Here is a 9358-nt window from a genome sequence, read left to right as displayed (position 1 = left end):
TGAAACAAACGGGACTAATCGAAAGAATTTTTCCGTTGTTTCATTATTTTTACAACGGCGCGTGGCCGTAGTACAATCGCTTGCTAATTTTTCAATTGAGTAGACGTGTTCCTGCTGTGGTGTAAATTTATCTCGCTTTCCGATCACACCAGTGTTATATTTGCGATATCTTTCAAGGTAAAACCTTTTGACAAGAGATTTCTTCGTTTATTTAATCACAGATCAGAAATTTGAAGATGCCTAATTAGTTACGGCACATATATAGGTTTAATCCTCGATTTGTTTGTCGAGCCGCGAATTTGCTACAAAACGGCGCTGTTATGAATAAAAATTTTCATCCATACGAATCACATGTACCGTACATTCTACAGTTTATGATATTACAATTTTTATGGTATGAGTTTTATACCCGTACCATTGGAAATTGTGAAATTTCGTCAAGTCGCCGACAATATTCTAACTAAAGATGCGCACACTACATATATGCACATTAATTGCTCATTTCTGCGATATATACTTGTAGGCGATCCCCTTCTCGAGCTGAAGGAGCAGCAAGTACTTCCCCAAATTGTTCCGAAAAAGCAATCAATTTGTGCACTTGAAGTTGAGATTGGCTCCAATTTCATTCTTAACCGTTTCCAGCTGGCAAATTATGATCAAAACAATGAGCCTTCAAAACCTGGTATCGAAGCTATTTGGAATGATGAACGTTTGCGCAGACAGAAAATGAAGTACAGCTCGAATGAAAAAAGGTAGGTACCCACGCCAGAGATACCAGTATCTCAAGAACGTCCCGATTTATTACCAACAGAAAGCGAAATTTTTCACCGTACAGCAGTGCTAAGCAAGTTAATGGATTTGGATTTATCGGCTAAAATTAGGGATACTACACTTGACCAATCTTTAAATTCCAATCTTGCAAGCTTCGCACTGGATGAATTTGAATTTGAGGAAAATGCATCCTCGGGAATGCCTGCTTCCGTCGCTGTCTCATCATTTGTAGCAATTGGGGAAAATGATGATATTTTAGAAGATTGAGGAGTACCCTTTAAAGTTGTTATGGCTCCACCAACCTTGATGTTTGTAAACTCATAATCAGTCACGTCTTTGTTGTTATTTTGCTTAGGATGATTTTTTTTTCGTTTCAACTACCAATTGGTTTCCATTTAGGGAATTGCTGTTGTTAGTTATGATCACCCCGTTGGCAACATGATGAAATCTGGCACTTGCAGCTGGTGCAGAAGATGAGACTTGCTGACATAAATCCGTTGTGTTTCGGGCAGTTCTTGTATTCATAACATTGTTGCCACAAACACCGCTCGCTATATCAAAACCCGTAGAACATTGACCGACATAACATAGCTCTACAATATCATTTGAAGCCGTTATTGGGGATCTCTTTAACTTCTCTTGATGCTCAATATATTGAGCTGCATCTAATAATACTTTTAACCCTGTCGACATAGCAATTTAAAGAAGTTCAACTGGATGGTACTTATTTAAGAATAGTGATATTTCAATCCAATGGAAGGGATCAATACACGTCAACATCCAGTTAAATATGTGAAGGCAAAATGTCCAGATTTGAATTGTCAAAACATTATTCGAAGAACTAACGCTGTTTGCAGGCGCAGATGTTGCTATTTATATAAGTTTTAGATATCACAGGTGATAACGCAGTGGGCAGGGATATACTTGCACCAACCGGTGAGGACATGGTCGTGCTGCCATTACTTCCTCCGCTCGAAAAGGAGCTTGACGAACTATATAATATACTTCCTAGGCCAGAAGAAAGAGATGTAGTTTCATTCAAATGCTCCTTTTCACAATTGTTTAGGTCAAAGTCCAAAAATGGCCCAGGAAACATTTGTTCATACTTTGGACCTAACTCCCTTTTTAATGAAACAAGCTTAAGTTGCGACGCACTTGCGCTTCGACGCTACCCAACACAGATTCGATTCAGAATTCACCATAACAGCTGACAACTCTAGTCAATAGGCAAAATTATTCGTCATCTGATTGAAAATTGGCATCTATATTTACATTTATCGCTTTCAATAAAAAGGAAACAAAGGATTTTGCACACACTTGCAATTAATTGGGGAAATGCAAGATAATTGTCCCGAACTATGCGAAGAGGTAAAACTCTATCGAAATGCACGTGAACGTGAAAAATACGATAATATGGCAGATTTATATGCAATTATCAATACGCTTCAACAACTAGAAAAGGCTTATCTACGTGGCTGCATCACACCACAAGAATACACAGCTGCCTGTTCCAAATATTTAGTACAATACAAAGTTGCTTTTAAACAAGTCCAATGTGATGAATTTCCCAATGTTGACACATTCGCTAAAAAATTCCGCTTAGATTGTCCAGCAGCACTTGAACGGATACGTGAAGATAGGCCAATTACAATACGAGACGATAAGGGAAACACATCGAAATGTATTGCTGAAATTGTTTCTTTATTTATTACGATTATGGATAAATTACGTTTGAAAATGAATACAATGGATGCCTTACAACCGGATGTGAAAGATTTGGCTGATAATATGGATCGCTTGTCGTTGATACCGAAAGATTTTGAAGCAAAACAAAAAGTTGAAACATGGCTGAGTACACTGAATGAAATGCAAGCTTCGGACGAGTTGTTGGAAGGACAAAGTTGGAAGGACAAGTGCGCCAGTTTCCTTTTGATTTGGAATCGGCATATGCAGATTTTACAAAACTATTACATAGTCAATAGTTTATTTGTGGTTGGAGTAACGTAGAGTATTTGTTATGTGTTAGAGGAGGAATATTCTTCACATGAAATTAAAAATTATTTAATATCTTAGCTTTTAATTAAACTTAAAGTTATGTATTTGTTTTTGCAGATTATCACAACCTGTTAAATGCTTATAAATACTTCAGCGGTTTTTTAACTGCATTTAATGAGATATGCTTAAGTTGCGAATTTATTTTCGTTTTAGCTAATTGCTCCACTTCAGCTTCAAGCTCTTGATCCTTCTTTTTAAGGGTTTTAACATATTTAATCGCTTCGCCAAGTATTGCTAAATTGGAGGTTTTCTTGCGTTCATCTTCTTTTAAAGGAAGTTGATGCTTCAGCTGTTCATAGCATTCTTTGAGGTGCGCCCGGTGTGACGTGCATCATTTGAGACGCAATTGCCGCTTGTTGTGCTGACAACATCTGCAAATAGTGACTTCCAGTCGTACCTTGTCGCGATGGCGACTGATTACCACCAATGCAATTCATAGTATGGACGTCCTCGATGATCATGTCGCCTTCATCTCCATTATTTAGAAGCGATTTGTTAGCTGCAATTTTATGTGAAAGTGAAAAACTGCGTATGCGCGTATGCGTATGCGTATCATAAATTTTTCTACACGTAACGGGTGGTGGGGTAAGAGGTTCTGAAGTTTTATAACGTATTGAGGAATTTGAAGGTGCAGATGTGCTGTTGATCAGCGAAAATTTTGATGATATTGTCACCGATTGATGTTGTTGCTGTGTTTGTTTTGGTATGCTTATCGCTTTGGATGTTGCATCACCAAGTGTCGCTGCTGGCGATGCAATACGCAAACCATCATTCAGCAACATTTGGTTATTGGCCGCAGCGGATACGACAACAATATCGCCACCACTGCCACTATCAACAAGTCTAAATGTTTTTGTTTTACCATTATATTGACTACTACAAATCCCCATACTGTTTTCCTCGTGCATTGGATGTGGGGGAGTTTGTTGTTGTAGTTCTTGCTGCTCGTTTAAAGTATGAATAGTTTGTCTTGGCGGGTATAATACGGCGAGCCCATTATGCTTCGTGGATGATTTAATATGCGATGTGTCCAATACTTGTTGCTGTTGAATACCAACCATTTCCCGCCATTTTTTTTAATAATGACTTAGCCCGACGTGCTAAGTTCTCGTCCGTAGTACGTCTTCTTAAATGATTTATAAACTTTGCCAATCTGGTGGCTTCCACTTGCTCTCTGGTAACCGGTGAGCATTCCAATGAAGAAATAACAGACACGACTGAATCCATATTGACCACATCATAGTTTTGGTCCAGCGATTTACATAAACGTAGTGTTAAATCATATATATGTTGGGTGTTCATTTATACAAGCCTACACGAACCCCAAAAATTGTGAAAGGTTGTAATGAAAGATAATAAATTTCTCCTTCCTTATCGATTATTTTTATAGCATTGATTTTCAGGATGTTTCAAAATGTAACATTCTTATTATTAAAAGGAAAACACGCTTTTATAAAACATACATGCGCAAGTTTAAGAAACTATTGCTGACTAACCAACGGAGTTGAGGAGTTATATTCTTATCCCGAAGTCTTCGAGTGCTGTCATAGTGCCATTAAATTAAATGTATATGCATCCTTTTAAAGAATGAATACTTTATCGGTACGGGTAAAAAAAAAAAAAGAAATCCGTTAACCTGTTGGTGCCAGTGTATCATTTTGAACACGTTCTCAACATTTTGCATGTGTTTTCGAAAAGAGGCACGTATCTGGTTAGGTGCAACCTCTATGGGTAGTTGAGCATTGTATTTATAGTTGATTTGATTGTATTTATAGTTAAGAAGGAAACGGTTGGTTTCCATTTTAACTATTTTTTAATAGCTATTTCAATACATACATTTTGTTGGTCTCGCGCCTTTGGCCGAGTGTGTAGGTGTTCTGTCATCCTCGCTCGGGGTGAGCGGGTGAAGTTGGGTTGATTTGCTGTCCTCGCTCTGGGAGAGCGGGTGAATTGTGGGTTTGATTTTGAAGATGAAAAATATTTGTTTTGTGGCAGATGGGGATCTGCATTAGGGTGGTTGATTGGCCTCGGTGGGCGAGCGCTGGGTTTTGAAATTTTGAAAATTTAAAAAAAATTATGGGCCAAGTGCCTTTGTTTTCTGTGGCAGACCGAGGGTCTGCGTAAAGGCTTTTCTGGTATACTCGTTATGGGAGAACGAGTGAGTGCGCTATTTTTTTTTTTTTGAACGGAGGGATGTGGAGGCACGGGGGGGATTGTTAAGCGAAGCTTTTGGTCCTCGCACCATCTATCTCCGTGGGAAGAAGGATCAGTTTGACCAAAGGTCGTCTGACTTGACCCTTCTCGGTTATGAGGTCGACTACACGTACTCGGTTATCTTCTCCGGGGTGTACGTCGACGACTCTACCTAGCCTCCACTCGTTGGGAGATAAGTTGTCCTCTTTGAGGACAGCGAGATCTCCCACTTTTATATTTTCTTTGGGATGCTTCCACTTCACTCGTTTTTGAAGTTCGGATAGATATTCCACCTTCCATCGTTTGCAGAAAGTGTGATGGAGGGCTTTGAGCTTCTGCCATCTGTTTATTATGGAGGCCGTGCTTTCGTTAACATCCGGTTCTGGCGGCGCCAGAAGATGGCTGCCTGTTAGGAAATGTCCTGGAGTTAGGGGTTCCAGGTCCGTTGGGTCATTCGACCCCGGAATGAGAGGGCGCGAGTTGAGGCACGCCTCAATCCGGCACAAAAGTGTTTGGAACTCCTCCATAGTATATTTGTGGGGAGAAGCGATCTTTTTGAAGTGGCTTTTGAAGCTCTTCACTCCCGCTTCCCACAAGCCGCCCATATGTGGAGCGCCAGCGGGAATAAAATGCCAAGTTAATGCCTGATGGCTATACTTGGAGACTGTTTTGTCTCGGCTTTCTGCCAGGAAGGCTTTGAATTCCGATCGTAGAGATCTGGAAGCTCCGACAAAGTTCGTACCATTGTCGGAGTAGATGTTCTTCGGACATCCTCTTCTCGCGATAAAACGCGAAAAGGCCGCGAGGAAGCCTGGGGTACTAAGGTCACTAGTGGCTTCTAAATGGATGGCCTTAGTGGAAAAGCAGACGAAAAGGCATACGTAGCCTTTTGACAGTCGACATCCCCTACCGCGGTAGCTTTTGATGTCGAAAGGCCCTGCAAAGTCTACCCCGGTATTGGTGAACGCGCGGGTAAAAGTAGTCCGTTCGCAGGGAAGGGTCCCCATAAGTTGGGACTGTACCTGCTTTCGGTGAATAATGCAGGTTTTGCATTTGTGGATGATGGCTCTGATCATGGTCTTGACATTCGGTATTCAGTATTGGGTTCGGATAAGACGGAGCATGAGCTGGTTCTCGCCATGAAGGGAGTCATGATGAGCCATCATAACTGTAAGGCGAGACAGCCTACAATTGTACGGCAAGATGATCGGATGACGCTCATTGTATGACATGTCCTTTGAAGCCCCTAGACGCCCCCCTGTTCTAATAATATCATCTTTGTCGATATATGGGTTGAGTGACAGTATTTCACTCTTTCGGTCGATAGGTTCCCTATTTTTCAATTTTAAATATTCTGTCCCGTAAAATTGTTTCTGGCAGACTCGTATTAATGCTTGAGTCGTTGCCTTAATCTCATCGGCTGAGATTATGCACGACCTTTCGTGGAACATTGCTTTAGTTTTTGGGTGAGTTCGTTTATAAAATCTCCTAACATAGGAAAGAACCTTTAAAGCCCTGGGTAAATTTGAAAAACGGTCGAGAATATCTACATGATCTACCCTTGTCGTGGCATATGTTTGTGCCCTCTTCTCCTCAACGGACGTTTTGTATTCGGTCTCTTGTGCTGGCCAGTGGGAATTGTCTTCTTGCAGCCAAGAAGGTCCCTGCCACCACAACGAATTGTTGGTCAACTCTGATGCAAGTAGTCCTCTGCTTCCTAGATCCGCTGGATTAGATTCCGAGTCCACGTGAAGCCAGTCCTTGCTACCGACCATATCGATGATCTTAGTGATTCGGTGTGCGACGAAGGTTGACCAGGAACAGGGCGGCTTTCTTATCCATGCGAGTACGATGGTTGAATCCGTCCAGAGGTGAACTTTTACGGGTCCGAAATGAATATTTCGGAATATTGATTCCATCATTTCTGCGAGAAGCACGGCGCCGCAGAGTTCTAAACGTGGTAGCGAGATGGTTTTCACTGGAGCTACTCTGGTTTTTGCTAAGAGTAAGTGAATGAAAAACTGATCGTCTCTTTTTACGCGCATATATATCGCTGCAGCATATGCTTTCTCGGAAGCGTCACAGAAGCCGTGGATTTCTATTTCGCCTTCCGGGGAAAAATTTACCCACCGCGGTATCCGTATGTTATCTATTTCGCCATAGTGTTGGGTGAAGGTTTTCCACCGTTCTAATGTATTTGGTGAGACAGGCTCATCCCATCCGGTGCCTTCTAACCAAATATTCTGCATTAATATTTTTGCTACTATGACCATTGGTGCAAGCCAGCCTAAAGGGTCGAAAAGTTTGGCTATAGCGGATAGGATTGCGCGTTTGGTGATGTTCTCGCCCTTCTCTAAAGCTCCTGCGGTGAAGTAAAACATGTCTGAATGCGCGTTCCATCGAATTCCGAGTGCCTTCACCAAGCTAGCCTCTTCAAACGCTAGGAAGTCCTCGCTGAGCAGATCCGTTTTGGGGATGTCCTGAAGGATTTCCTCACAATTTGATGTCCACTTGCGCAATGGAAAGCCAGCTGAGTGTAATGCTTCGCGAATCTCGTTTCTTGTTCTGATGGTTGACGCTATTGTATGTCCTCCAGATAAAACGTCGTCGACATACATACTTTCTCGTAATATACCCGATGCTATTGGGTGCGTATTTTCTACATCATCAGCCAATTGTAGAAGTGACCGTATCGCGAGGTAGGGGGCGCAGTTTACACCAAATGTGACAGTCTTTAGTTCGTAAAGACTGATGGGTTCGTTGGGGGATGTTCGATGGACAATTCTTTGAAATTTGGCGTGATTATCGGTCACCCAAATTTGCCTATACATCTTTTCTATGTCACTATTAAAGACAAAGCGATACAGTCGCCAACGTAAAATTAAAATAGGCAAGTCTGCTTGGAGTACTGGACCTGGGTGGAGTATGTCGTTTAGACTAATGCCATTTGCTGTCGGACTTGACGCGTTGAAGACGACGCGCACCTTGGTGGTGGTACTTTCCGCCTTTACAACGGCGTGGTGGGGCAGGAAATAATTATCCGAATCGTCGGATGGTACATTATTTTTAATTTTTCTCATATGTCCAAGCGTTTCGTATTCGGATAACACCCGAACATACTCTTTCCCTAACTCTTGGTTTTTCAGTAATCGCCCCTCATTTCTGAAGAATTGTGAACATGCGCGCTTTAGAGACGGTCCTAATGCAATCTTCTCAGGGTAATCCTGCCTGAATGGTAGCGAGACTGTATATCTTCCACTTTCATCACGTTTTGTTGTGTCCTTAAATAATTGTTCACAATACCTTTCTTCTTCATTAACCATTTTGTTTTTGGGAACATTTTCTACCTCCCAGAAAGCTTTTAATTGGTTGTCCAACGCAACCTCGTTGTAGAATGACATGATGCTCTTCGTTGGACTCGGTGCTTCGATGCGACCGGTTAGTATCCAACCGAACACTGTCTCTTGGGCCAGAAGTGTATTTAGTACATTCTTTTTCAGACCACTCAGTATAATTTGGGGATATATGTCTCCTCCAAGTATGAGGTCTACATCTTCGTTGATGTAGAACCTCTTGTCTGCCAAAACCAAGTCTGGGAATGCCTGCATAGTCATGACGTTGATATGGCAGGATGGAAGATTCCCAGTGAGTTTGGCTAGAACTAGAACGGGTGTAGTCAGGCTGAAGCAGGCATCCACTGCTGAACGTAATTCAATTTTGGATGCTTCTTTCACCTGGGCTGACACCGAATTTGTGATGCCTGAAACTTGGGCATGCATTTTTCTCGCTGGCAAATTGATTCTGCGTTTCAGTCTTTCAGTTATAAAGGAACATTCAGACCCTGAATCAATTAACGCCCGTGCGGAGAAGTCGGTACCATTATGGCGAATGTATACGCGAGCAGTTCCTAATAGCACGCCTGTGCTGGACTTGGCATGACAGGATTTTACATTCTGGTTCGCAGATTGTCGCGCCTGTGCCGAAGTTGTTGGGCTATTATCCGCATCTTTGAAAGGATTGCGTACAGCCGTGTGCTGAGATGTATCCGCATGCAGGAGCGTGTGGTGACGAGAGTGGCATTTGGAACAGTTGTAGGAACTGGTGCATTTCGTCACGGTGTGTCCTGGGGATAAGCAATTCAGGCAGCCACTTGTGGATTTTATAAATTTAATCCTTTCTACTGGGGTTAAGTCGCAGAAGCGTGAACAGTTGCGTAATCTGTGCTCCGTAGATTTGCACATTATACAAATTGATTTTATTGTTTGCTTGGATACTTTCGTTTGAAAAGCACCAAGTCTTTTCGTAGGGGTTTCCGTTGATTGTCGCGACGCGTTTGGTT

At 42.0% G+C, this 9358-nt stretch overlaps 1 pseudogene; it reads left to right on the top strand.

Annotated features, from left to right (window-relative positions):
* Positions 1-1902: 1902 nt before the first annotated feature.
* LOC137234175 (vacuolar protein sorting-associated protein 28 homolog) lies at positions 1903-2753 on the top strand (annotated as a pseudogene).
* The last annotated feature ends 6605 nt before the right edge of the window (positions 2754-9358 follow it).

Source organism: Eurosta solidaginis, chromosome X (assembly GCF_040869045.1).
Source record: "Eurosta solidaginis isolate ZX-2024a chromosome X, ASM4086904v1, whole genome shotgun sequence".
Classification (NCBI taxonomy): domain Eukaryota; kingdom Metazoa; phylum Arthropoda; class Insecta; order Diptera; family Tephritidae; genus Eurosta; species Eurosta solidaginis.
The sequence above is the reverse complement of the archived record's forward strand: the minus strand, read 5'-3'. Positions and strand labels throughout refer to the sequence as shown.